Genomic DNA, 14,165 nt, shown 5'->3' on the forward strand with positions numbered 1-14,165 from the left:
TCTCAGTTCTAGTTTCTAATTCTCTCCGTTTACTTGAAATGACTTTTATGAAGCAAAGGAAATTGATTTGGAAGAAAATTTGCCTGTGTTAAGCCTGAGCAGGTAATTGCGTTTCTGACTTAAATAGTATCTTATTAACTCCCTTGAAATATTAATCAAGAAAAGTTGAACATCAAAAATCTTCTCTTGATACAGGATTCTCATTGTTGCTATTAGTAACTACAGAAATTTGAGTTAATAGAAACATTTTTAAATTTTTATTACAGAAAATTTTAAACATAAACAGAAGTGGAGAGGATAAAATAATAAGGATGACCCACTACCCAACTTCAACTATTTTTCAGCTCTTGGTTAGGATTATATTTACCACAAGATGTAAGAACTATCATCACCTAAAAATAATATAACCAATTTTCTTAAAGCCTTCAAATATTCCTCAGTGTTCAGGGATCTTTCACTTTTTTTTTTCTCTTTTTAAAAAATTTGCCTACTTGAGGGACCAGCAGATGGTTTAATGGCTATGTCGCTGGACTCCCATGTAGTCGACTGCAGTTCGAGTCCTGGGCCCAGTGGCTTAATCTCACGCTGGGTACATGTGCGTGTGTGCCCAAGATCCTGAGAGGAGAATGGAGGAGAAGGGACTGCGATGTGGCCATCCCCACTGGGGGGTGATTTCTTGCTTTCTGCCCCTCTGTCTTTCTGGCGAGTATATGTGCCATATAGCAAAAACCCCTAAAAAAAAAATGCCTACTTGACTCATGATTCAAATAAGGTACATACATTGACATATGTTTCATGTGTGTATAGGCTCACCTTCAATATCCTAAGGTTTCATCTTTGCATTTTCCATTGCTAATGTTGAAGAAACTGGCTCTTTCCCCATAAAGAATTCCCTGGCAGTTTGAATTTGGTTGTCTCTCCTTGGTGAGAAATGATAGATTGATGAGACTCCAATTCTATTTTCTTAAATGTGGAATGAATATTTCTTTTTTAGTTTATTTATTTATTTGGCCCATGAGAGAGAGAGAGAGAGATAGAACATTTCCAACTGGATCTTGATGTCACAATCCACCTTCCCCAGCTTCAGCCAGTCCCAAATCCTGGGCCAAGTGTGTGTTCATCATGCTTGAGGGGGTTTCCAGACTTGAACTGGGACCCTATCCCTATGGGAATGCCCCTCCTGTTTCACCCCTGTCACCGACATGACTATTTCATAGCTGTTATTGTATATTTCCATCAGGAGTTGAATACTAGCTATTATCTTTTCTTTTTTAACATTACCAGTAATTGATGACCATTATTAAGATACACAAATTCAATACTGCTGATATTCTTATTCTGCCCTTTAATGACTGAATGCATTTACAGAAACAGCTTCATTAAGATTTAGATATTGCAAGGTATATATTAAACAGGAAAGCTAAGGTAAACATGTGTTTCTTTGCATTTGTTTCCTAGTTTTAAAAATAGTGACCTAATTTATAGCATAGAGAAATCATCATAAATTCTAATTATTAAATATTTTGTATTATAATTGTGTACATTCCAATTGATTGTACCATCGTTGTCCAGTGGGAACTAATTCAGCTTAACTGCTGAATCCTTCTGAATAGAGCCTTTCCATTAGTACAAGAGGCACCAAATTTCCCTTCCATGATTCCTAATTGGATGCAGAAGATAGTCATTTCTCTAAAAACCCTAGTTCCACTTACTAGACAATGTTATTGTGAGATTCCAGTCTGGATCCTGGTGGGGCTCAGCTGGGTTGGCCATTGCTTTTTGCTTTTTCAGATAACTAATCAAGGAAATATCTATTTTATTAATAATAGGTTATATTGATTCTCCATTTCAAAGTCAGTACTGTGGGCTTACATCTGTATCTCCATTCTTCCACACTGAAAATTTTGGTTTCCTGGGGCCAGCCTGTGTCCTGATGCTTAAGGCAGTTGTATTCCATGTGGCCTACCAAAGATTTAAGTCCTGTATCTGGCTGCTTGAAAAACACAGTGGGTTCATATGCATATGTGCTCAAAATCCTAAAAAGAGGGAGAGATGAAGGAGAAAAGTCTTCAGTCTGATCATGTCTCATAAGGGTGCTTTCTCACTTTCCCTCTCATTGTCTCTCTCTGGTGAGTGCACATGCCCTCTGGCAAAAACAAGCAAGCAAAAACTAGGTTTTCAATGATACCAGTGTAATTATTTATTTGCTTTATCCAACATCACATATAAAATAGTATCACCAGCAATGTGATTACTGAAAATAGTTTAACTTCTTTTTCAATTCTTTCTCTAGGATATACCCTACTGGTAATATAGGAACAAATTTCCAAATTTTAAAATAATATAAAACAGTTTTGCTATGAGATTAAGTCAACTATATACAGGGTTAGATTTTGTTTTAGATTTTAAGACATTGCTTTTTTATTAATTTTCTTTTATAATAATATAAAAAACTTAAATTGTCAAAGTTAAGTCTTAAAATAAAGGTATATTTAAAAAGATCTGTCCTGGGACCAGCAGTTGGCATAATGGCTAGATCGCTGAACTCCCATGTAGTCAACTGCGGTTCAAGACCCAGACCCTGTGGCTTAAATTCAGCAGGGCGCGTCTGTGTGAGTGCCCAAGATCCCAATAGGAGAAGGGAGGAGAAGGGATTGCAGTGTGGCCCTCCCTCCGGGGGGTGATTTCTTGCTTTCTATCTCTCTGTCTCTCTCTCTGTCTTTCTGGCGAGCGCACATGCCCTATAGCAAAAACTTCTCAAAAAACAAACAAACAAAAAACAGATCTGTCTTTTCCAAGCCTGTTCCTCATTTCTACTCTAAGTGAGTTTTGAGGTGGTAAAAAAATATTTTCAAACCACTCTAAGAGTCATTGAGCAGCACTGTAGACTTCCATCAAGGTGCTCATATGGCCAAAACATTCTAGCTGACTTGATAACAAACTTGAAGACTAAAGTGGAGAGACTAGTCAGAAAACTGTGGGGAATATCCAATGATATATGCCTAGGATGGTGGCTTCAGAAGTGAACAAATTCTAGAGAAATTTTGACATTAAATCTCACGATGATTGTGGGTTGGTGAGGGCAAGGAAAGAACTGAGCATCACTATGGGCCACTGCGTGAATGGCAGCGGCAAGTCTAGTTCTGAGGGACATGGGAGGGGAATGCATCTTTGAGGAGAAAGATGATGAGGTCAGATGAGGGAGAGATTATCTGCTAACTAGAATGGAGGGGTGATCACTAACCAGCATGTGCACTGTAATATGTGTATGGTCTGAAAGGGCTTTTGTCAGTGGGGATTAGAAAGAATTCTGTAGTCTTTGTTGTCAAACTCAAAGGAAATATGAATAACAGAAACTGTGAATGAGGATGGGGAATTTAAGGCCAAACTGAGGAAGAGATCAGAGCAGGTATATGGAAGTATTTTGGAGAAAGAAGTGGCTTTCAGAGCTCTTCATAACATATTATAGTTAAAGGTCTGTCCCATCTGCTTGTTGGATCACCCCAGTGTATACTTATCCCCACATATGGATGATAATGTACCCCCAGCAAAAGCAATGACCTGAATGATCGTTAATGAGCTATAAAATCCAGACAAATGCAAAGACTGCTTCCCTGAGCTACTCAGATTGACTGCATTCCTAGTGCATTATGACTGAAGTCCCCTGTTTGGCTTTGGTTATGCAAACACTAACAGATCACTGAAGCCTAGTCTGGAACTTGTAAGAAGGAATGCTACCTAGAAAACACTGGAGAAAATAAAATGCCAAGTCAATCTTAAAAAAATCATGTAACAAAACTATATTCTTTCTATCACTTTGATTTCTATCTTGACATAGATGCATTTCAGATTGATCACTAAGGCCCTCCGATGGAAAGTATGATTTCTGAGCCTGTATAATTTAAGGATTACTAAAGAGACCTAATGTAAGTCTTTATCCAAACATAATCCACTATTTTTTTTTTCTAAATTTAACCTCTTCCGGAAAATCTGTGGAAGAAAAAGAAGCATTTATTAAATGAAATAACATAAAAACTTTGAAAAACCGCGGAGAGAATAAAGGCTGTTGTGAACTGGTCTGGGAGGGTAAGGCAACCTCCCAGAGCCAAGGGCAGCCTGGCAGCAATATTAATGTATGACTGGGACAGATTTTTAAAGCCCTCTGCTTAATCATCCCTCATTTCCTTGGAAGAATCATTGCTTGCTCCTTAGTCTCAGAAATTAGCATTAACTGTCAAGGCCCAGGGGTGCAGATATTCTTACAGCAGCCTTGTGTGAGTAAGGAGTTGATATAGGTATAAGCTGACAATTCATTCTTAGGTATTACTTAATCTAACCCATTCTCCACCAAACTACTGACACTGGTAACTTATAATCTAAAGAGTTTGCCATTTCAAAGAGCTTCTCTTAAGAATTTAAAAATTAATTTCTAAACAGAGTTATTGTCCAGTGGAGTCAAGCAAACTAGATTCACCTAAAGAATTTTGTGATGCTTACTTAGGGCTTGAGGGCATAGTCCTTCAACCCTCATTATTTTTATTTATTTATTTACTTACTTATTTATTTTAGGTTTTTGCCACGGGGCATGTGTACTTACCAGAGAGAGGGAATATGGGAAATCACCCTCCTCCTCCAGAGACGATGACTATGCCATAATCCCATCTCCTTCATTCTCCTCTCAGGATTTTGGGTACACACGCACACAACTGGTATGATTTTCAAGCTGCTGGGTCTGGGACTCGAACTGTAGTTGGTCTTATGGAAATTCAGCATCTTAATCACCATACCACCTGCTGGCCCATAACCCATCCTAATCTTCAATCTTTACCTCACAAATATATTCTCAAAGTGTTTTCAAGCTATAGGTGTTGCCTCATTTGTAGGTAAGTGAATCACCGTATTGCATGGTGACTAGCATTTAAAAAAAAAAATCAAATCAACAAGGAAAGAGTACTGTGCATTTTCATCAAAATAATTAAATATTATTTTGTAGTAGCTATAAAATACATTAAAAATATCATGTTGTAAATCTATACCAAATAAGGAATGAAATAACATCTGTTTCTATCAGTAGAGTAAGAAAGAAAAAATCTGAGAGCTCTGTTATTTCTAGAGAAATATGACATCTCAGACACCCAGCAGGTACAACTCTACAAAGATTACATACTGAATGACAATAACACAATGAGGAAGAACTGGTGGAATGGATAACCCAAATGATGGTAAAGAATATTCTCAAACACAGAATGGGGAATATAAGTAGTGTTAAGTGGTACCAAGAAGAAGTAATGGACTATATGTGGTGTGGAGGTTCCCACATAGGATCCCACATAGGCTGACTCCATGATTCAAGTCCTGGACCTAGCAGCTTGAAAATCAGGGTGGGCATGTGTGGGTGTGTGTATACATGCCCAAAATCCTGAGAAGAGAACAGAGAAGAGACTGTGGCATGGCCATTCCCTCTTGGAGCTTTCTCTCTAGAAAGCTCTTGTGCCCCCAAAAGGAACATGGTAGAATGTGAAGTACAAAAAGTATAATAGGTAAATTTAAAAAATAAATCAGTTTTAAAATAAACTAGTGAGCTGGATAATTAGATTGAATAATTTTCCCAAAAGGCAGCAGAAATAGGTGATGATGAGACATATAGTAAAATAAAATAAGACATATAGAGGTTAGAAATAGAAGCAAAAATGTATGAACACTAGAAACACTAGATAGATTTTTAAAATATAGATGAAAAAATATTTGACAAAGAAAAATAAAAGTGGTCCAATTTTCAAAAGAGATCCATATAGAGCACAGAATAATAGACAGAACCTTATACCTAGACAGACTGTAGTAAAATTTAATAATATCGAACACAAGAGAAAATTCTAAAAGCTTCCAAAATGAAAGGACATATTAAAGAGAAATAAGAATTACACTAAAAAGAAGCAAGAAAGCAATAAAGTAGAAGGAAAATGTGAATGTAGAATATTATATTTGCCAATGTATTTTTAAATCTGATAGAAAAAAGAAAATCTTCAAGTGTATAAGACCTCACAAGGTTGCCAAGGTCCAACTTCAGACCCTTTTTTAGGAGCCCAGCGCTCGTTGCCACCTCTCATCATCTCACACAAGACAGCTCTAGTTTTGGTGTCTGGTGCCATAATTAAACAATTATGATGAACAAAAAGGCAAAGACCAAATCCACCAAGAAGCACGCTCAGTGTGCAATATCCAATGTGTTCACCATGTTTGACCAGTCACAGATTCAGGAGTTCAAAGAGGCCTTCAACATGACTGATCAAAACAGCAATGGTTTCATCAACAAGGATTTGCATGATATGTTTGCATTGCTAGGGATGAGGCCCACTGATGCATACCTCAATAAATGATGCCATGATAAATGAGGCTCCAGGTCCCATCAATTTACTATGTTCCTCACCACATTTGGGGAGAAGCTAAATGGCATAGATTCCGAAGATGTCAGAAATGCTTTTGCCTATTTTGATGAAAAAACAACAGGAATCATTCAGGAGGATTACCTGAGAGAGCTGCTGACAACAATGGAAGATAGTTTCACAGATGTGGTGGGGGACAGAGAAGCACCTATTGACAAAAAGGGAATTTCAATTACATTCAGTTCACACGCATCCTTAAACATGGAGCAAAAGACCACAAAGACTGAAAGAACCTTAGCTAAAATGTTCCACTTGGTGGTTGTCTTTCTCTATCTTGTTTCTCAGACCTCTCTTCCACCCTCACAGAAACTGCTGCATGCAGCTTTAGTTTCACAACTTTGCCTTTTTGGTGTTTTCGGTATTTATTTCAGAACTTTTCTGCCACTTAACAGAGGATGAGGTACTGTATTGAAATTGTATTGAAAAGAGGTTGCAGATAAAAATCAACAAATGTGGAGGGAAAAATAAAACCTTCTTGAGGAAAAATACTCCAACAAAAATAGAGCTAAATTCAAGTGAATAACTGAAAATGTCTGGAAAATAAATGTAATCAAATAACTTTCTAAAATGTATTATTGTCTAAAAAATAACAAATAAATATACATCTAAAACAAACTGGAATAAATTTCTAGAAAAATTAGCAAGAGAGAAAGCAATACATGAAAGATTATCTTTTGAAGGACAAATATATATGATTAAGAACCAATATGAAATGAATAATTTTTTTTAGAAAACTGCAACTTAGCAAATGTAATGTAATCAGAGAGTCTAAACAGATTATTTTTCACAGGAGAAATAAAAACAATAAAGAAGTCTTCACGCTATGGCATTAGGCCAAGAAGGTGTCACAGGAGAACTAATAACTCCATTTCTATTCATTTTTTAATTACTTTTCTTTTTTTAGAAATTTTTACTATAGGGAAAAAAAATCTTCTCTATTCTCCTCTCAGGATTTTGGGCATGTACACACACTCTTATCGTGAATTTCAAGTCACCAGGTCTGGGACTTGAATTGCCATCAGCCACATGAGAGTCCAGTGCCTTAACCACTACACCACCTGCTGGCCCTGCAATTCCACTCTAAAGAAACAATTGTATCATAAGCTTAAAACCTGACAAAAATTCAATCAATGGAGAAAAGAAATGGTACTAAAACATCAGGACATCCATATGCAAAAAAGATAATTCTGGACACATGTTTACACTTTTCAATAAAAATTAACTAAACATAGTCCAGTCTTCAAATCCATCAAGTGCACTCCTAAGTATTTGTTAAATTGAGTGAAAAACTTTTGTCCACACAAAACTTAAACAAAAATGTTTAGAGCAGCTTAGCTGCTCTAAATTAACTACCCCAAGATATTCCTCATTTGGTGAACGGATAAACAAACTGTGGCATATCCATGCAATGGAATATTATTCCAGTAACAAAAAGAAAAAAATTTAAGCCATGAAAAGATAGAGAACTATGGGCCAGCATGTGGTATGGTGGTTAAGGCACTGTACTGCCACATGGTTGACAGCTGTGCAAGTTCCAGGCCCAGCAGCTTGAAAAGCAAGCCAGAAGTGTGAGTGTGCCTGTTCAAAATCCCGAAAGGAGAATGGAGGAGAAGGGATTGTAGTGTGGCCATTCCCCCGCCCTTCTCTGAGCAGGGGAGTGAGTGAATTTCTCACTTTCTTCTCTCTGTTTCTCTCTGGCAAGTATACATGTCCTATGATAAAAACCTAAAAACAAAATAGAACAACAACAACAAAAAATCAGAGACCCCCTTCAAAAAAAGAAAAAAAGACAGAGAAGAACCTAAAATGTGTACAGCTGAATGAAAGAAACCAGTCTGAAAAGGCTACATACTATGTGATTCCAACTACATGATAGGTTGAAAAAGGCAAATTTGTAGAGAAGATAAAAATATGAGTGGCTGTCAGGGTTCAGGGGAGAATGAGAAGAGGAATGAATAGCTAAAACATGAGCTTTTCAGATGGTAAAACTATAATTGTGAATACATATCATTATGGACTTGTCAAAACATTACAATGTAGAACAAGTATATCTTAAATGTAAATGATAGACTATAGTTCATAACAATGCATCAATATGGGTTCACTAATTTTAAGAAATGTGCACAATAATGTAAGACATAAATAATGGAGGGTGCTTGGGGTAAGGATTGTTTTCATACCAGCTGCTAAATGATTCTGCTAACACTAGATCTCACTAAAAGTAAAATTTAATTATTGTTTTTTTAAAAATAAAATGGAATGAAACAAAAGAATGTATATGTGGACCCAGCTATGGTATTACTGCATGTAGAGAAACTGTTCCAAGGACTTTTAAAACAGTAATTTGACTACACATTCCTAGTAAGTAAATCATAAGATTGAAAGAACTTTGAAAAATTATAAACTATTTTAATAATCATAATGTTGGTGACAGTATAGATACTGTTGTTCTGATAGTCTCGTTGTATAATGTCAGATTCAACAAGTCATTATTTGAAAAAACAATTTTATTAGGCCCAGTGTTATTGGTAACTACAATTCTCAGAGTGGGAGAGAGAACACACAGAAGAAATACAAAAATGGTTTGGTAAAAAGACAAACAAAAACAAACAAAATCCTCGTAGTCCTGAACTAGAATAATGAGTATTAATTACATATTCCTAGTTTATTCTATGGAGAAGACCTAAAAATTATGATCAATTCAGTAGTAAATAATGTATACTCCTAACAGTCAGAGTATGGACTGGAAATATAATTTAACTCTAAAACAAAGCCGAACTCCTTAGAGAAATGACTGATTCAAATTTAGGGCAAGAAATATACAAGATAAGCAAGAAATAATATACCAAAGAAAACAAGTCATCAAAAACTACTATAATTGTGTCAAGATGATTTAGGAGCCAAATTGAGCAGTCCAATGTTGGCATATTTTTAGTCCCAATAATGAAAATATTTTCAGTAGATAGAAATATATCAAATATGTTTAAAGCCGTGACTTCATGATGACTTTAAAAAACAAATAAATGGAAAAGATAAAGGAAATGACTGAAGTTAAAGAGGGAATCACCTGGTTATTTGGAAAACTTTAATAAAAAAATTATCCTACCTTTCTATATTAATGGCATCATTGTATAATCAAATACCAGTAGAGAATTTTCACTGTATGGAAGAATTCTAGTTAAAAACGAAAAAAAAAGTAATAATGGAATTAAAATATCATTTTGCAGCCTTCAGTGAGTTAATGGACCTAGGAGCTGATTTTTCACAAGGAGAAAGAGAATCATGTAATATATGCTCCTTGACTGAAAAATGACATACTACTTTTGAAGAAGTCTTAGAAAGTCCTAGATCAAAATACCAATTGACAGGGAATACATTGAGAAATACTTTAAAGGACATAACTGGGATACAATCTGTTAAATGCCAACTGTACAAAAATCTCCAGGATAACCAACACTAGCAAAGAAATGAAGTAAATAAAAGACATTGTAAGTAAATGAAGTAAAATAAAAGACAATAACAACAACAAAACTCCTATGAAAAGGGAAACTACAGATTAAAGACAAATTTTTTTTTTTCTTTTTCAGAGAGGTTTTTTGCTATAGGGTATGTAAGCACACCAGAGAGACAGAGATATAGAAAGCGAGAAATCACCCCCTAGGGGTATGGCCAAGCAGCAATCCCTTCTTCTCCATTCTCCTCTTGGGATCTTGGACATGCATGCACACACACACCTGGCATGAGTTTTAAGCCACCAGGTCTGGGACTCAAACTGTAGTCAACTACGGGTAGCCCAGTGATGTAACTATTACACCATCTGCTAGTCCCTAGAAAATATTTTTAAAGAAAAATTTGTCATAGGTGGACATTATTTTGTTGTAGGTCAAAACAGTACTACAGATCCAACCAGAGTTGTATGCTCTGGTTAATGTCGTTACTGTGCAGACTGAAGCCACATGGGAGCCCCAGGTTCAACTTCTGAAATTCCTCCATGAAAAGCCTGCCACAGTGGTGAATGCATGTCTTATGGCCCTAGCTACTCAGAAGCAAGAGGTGTAGTTACTGAAGTGGGAGGACTGCTCCATAGTGAGGCTCTATCTAAAATTCCACACAAACACACACACACACACACACACACACACACACACACACACACAATTATCAAAATGAACTGACATGCAAGTTTAAACTTTGTATTTGATGCTATTAAGGAACCACTGACATAATAATTATATTATTAAGGTTATTTTTCTTTAGTGATATTTACCAAAAGGTTTATGGATAAAATAATGTGATGTTTGGGCTTTAGTTTCAGAATATTGCAAGAAGAGCAAATATGAGTGGGGTTATACATTTAAAAAGCATGAGCCATTGGTTGACAAAGGTAGTTGATGGTGAGTCCAGGGTGCCTGATACATTTTTATGTTTATTTTTAATATGTTTAAAAACTTCCATGACCTCAGATGTTTACTTAATGCATAGTAAAGAACATGTGTTTGCTGAGAAATTCTTTTAAGTAAATCAATAAACATTTGTCTAGTAGTTTAAAAATATGTATGTAAACAGAAGAAAGAAAATAGTGATAGTGAAATACTAGAAGCCAAAATTATTTATTTATTTAATAAAACTATTAACATGGTCATGGAATAAAAATCAATCAAAAAGAAATCATTAAAATCTGAAAATGAAACATATGAAGCTAGCCTGTGCTCCGGTCGGTAGTAATCACACAGAGAAGATCTATTCCAAATGATTGTAACACAAAGCAATTTGATTTTTATGCTCTCAATAGGATATAATCTAAAAATAAACTATGTTTGATAATCATATTTTTGGTGATAGTAATGGCATTATTTTAAAACTTGCGTATTAATAATCTAGGATAGAGTAAATTTTTGTTACTAGAACTGAGATCTTTCAGCATGAGAAAAAAATAGATACTGATATGTAATGAGGGTAAGCACTCAATAGTTCTGCACATGACTTGGAAGTAATAGTAGAAACACATAATAAATATATCTTATCTTCTTTTTAAGAAGTTCAAAATCAGTTTAACTGAATTTAACTCAAAACTTTTGCCAGCACTGATTATCTTTTAAAGACTGTAGGAAAGAATTCATTTCCTTGAATTGATTGAGTGATTGACTGATTGATTTTTGTCTTAGGGTGTGTGTGCTTACCAGAGAGAGAGAGACAGACAGACACAGTGAGAGGAAAAGTGAGAAGTCACCCCTTAGGGGGGATGACCACACCACAATCCCTTCTCTTCCATTTTCCTCCCAGGTTCTTGGGCATGCACGCACACGTGCCCAGTGTGATTTTCAAGCCACGAGGTCTGGGACTCAAGATACTGATATGTAATGAGGGTAAGCACTCAATAGTTCTGCACATGACTTGGAAGTAATAGTAGAAACACATAATAAATATATCTTATCTTCTTTTTAAGAAGTTCAAAATCAGTTTAACTGAATTTAACTCAAAACTTTTGCCAGCACTGATTATCTTTTAAAGACTGTAGGAAAGAATTCATTTCCTTGAATTGATTGAGTGATTGACTGATTGATTTTTGTCTTAGGGTGTGTGTGCTTACCAGAGAGAGAGAGACAGACAGACACAGTGAGAGGAAAAGTGAGAAATCACCCCTTAGGGGGGATGACCACACCACAATCCCTTCTCTTCCATTTTCCTCCCAGGTTCTTGGGCATGCACGCACACGTGCCCAGTGTGATTTTCAAGCCACGAGGTCTGGGACTCAAACCACAATTGGCCATGTGGGAGTCCAGTGGCGTAACTGCTCTGCCAATCTGCTGGTCCCATTTCTTTGACATTTTCCACTTCTGTAGGACTCTAGCAAAACTACTATAGATTCATGATTCCTTCTTCACATCATCCCAAATTCTAGCATCTATGATCTTATCTCTTACTCCTAATTCTAACTCATCTCAGAAAGACTCTTGTGATTACATTAAACCCAGCTGTATAATCCATGATAATTTTACCCCTTCAAAATCTTAATTACATCTGCACAGGCTCTTTTGCCATATAAGGTAATATATTTGAAGGTTCAGTATTAGGACATTGATATTTTTGAGGTAGAATCATTTGGCCAATCATAGTCTACCCTCTAATCTGCAAAGATTCATATTCCTTCTACATGCAAAATACATTCATAAAGGTCGCCAGAAGTTTCAATCTATTATAGGTCCAAAATCTTATCTATATCTCATCAGTTCTAAATTAAAATATCTCATTATCTAAATAACCTAAATTAGATATGGGCAAGACTCTAGGTATGATCCATTCTTTGGTAAAATTGCTCTCTATATGTGACTGTGTGAACCTGCAATAAATTATCCCTCCCAAAATAAAATGGCAGTACAGGCATTAGATAAAATATATACATTTTACCATTAAAACCAAAAAGGAAATGAAAGGCATAAAGGGAGTAACTGGTCCCAAGCAATTTTGAAATCCAGTTGGGCCAACTCCATTGCATTTTTTCAAAGTTCTGGGAATAGTCCTCTGTGATCCACAGGTCTACCATCCAGGCACAGCTCTGCCTTCCAGCCTTCCATTTTCATGAAGAGTAGCACACATTTGCAGATGAGTATTTTTAATCAGCCTTTTTCTTGCCAGTTCAACTCTGAGAATATAATAGTTTTCATTAATTTTTTTTTCTCTGTCCATTTCAGTCCAAGTTGACAATATTCCTGCTAATACAACATTGTCCAAAACTTCGTGGCTCTTTCCTGTGTTATGTAAGGACTCCCTACATTAGAAAACAATGGCAGTATTAATGAACCTCTCTAATACTGAGATAATGATGTTGAAAACTAGGTATGAAAATAGTTTGGGGGACCAGCAGTTGGCGTAATGGCTATGTCGCTGGACTCCCATGTAGTCGACTGTGGTTCACATCCTGGACCCAGTGGCTTAAAACTCACGCTGGGCGCGTGTGCATGCGTGCCCAAGATCCTGAGAGGAGAATGGAGGAGACGGGATTGCAGCATGGCCATCCCCCCTGGGGGGTGATTTCTCGCTTTCTGTCTGTCTCTCTCTGTCTGTCTGACTGAGCACACGCGCCCTATAGCAAAAAAACAAAAAAACAAAAAACAAACAAACAAAACTCTCCTAGAAAATAGTTTGGTATGAACTTGTTTAGAGATCTGTAAGTAAATAAATGGCTAATAATTTGGAACAAGGAGCATATGAAATTAATATATCAGAAAGTTCATCATGTGAAAAAGCAGAGAAGTAATAAAAGCCTATTATGTTTAAAGCAAAGGACTAAGAAGCCAACCTGGTCTAAGATGGAAAAATTTGAACACCAATAAGGATAAAACTGAGAATAGATTGAAATATGTCAACTATATTTAAAACCATTAATTTTTAATGACACCAAAGTGAATGAATAAATGAAATAAAAATAAAAGAATACAAAATAATTTTACTATTCATTTTTGCAAAATGCCAATGATTGATTTTTTTTTTAATTTAGGAAATTTATAAATAAAGTTAAAGAATCAAGAATTTACTCTATTTCTTTGAGTATGTATCTTTGAGTAACAGAGACTTAACAAACAACCCCAAAACAGAGATCCTTGGGCACTGTTCATCTCTAATTAAAGTACGTATCTGGGACCAGCAGATGGCATGGTGGTTAAGGCACTAGACACTCCCACATAGCTGTCCATGGTTTGAATTCTGGACCTGGTGGCTTGC

At 36.0% G+C, this 14,165-nt stretch overlaps 1 pseudogene; it reads left to right on the forward strand.

Moving 5' to 3' along the window:
* The first annotated feature begins 6,161 nt into the window (after nucleotides 1–6,161).
* LOC102500268 (myosin regulatory light chain 12B pseudogene) lies at nucleotides 6,162–6,670 on the forward strand (annotated as a pseudogene).
* Nucleotides 6,671–14,165: the final 7,495 nt, after the last annotated feature.

Source organism: Tupaia chinensis, unplaced genomic scaffold (genome assembly GCF_000334495.1).
Source record: "Tupaia chinensis unplaced genomic scaffold, TupChi_1.0 Scaffold000199_1, whole genome shotgun sequence".
Lineage (NCBI taxonomy): Eukaryota > Metazoa > Chordata > Mammalia > Scandentia > Tupaiidae > Tupaia > Tupaia belangeri.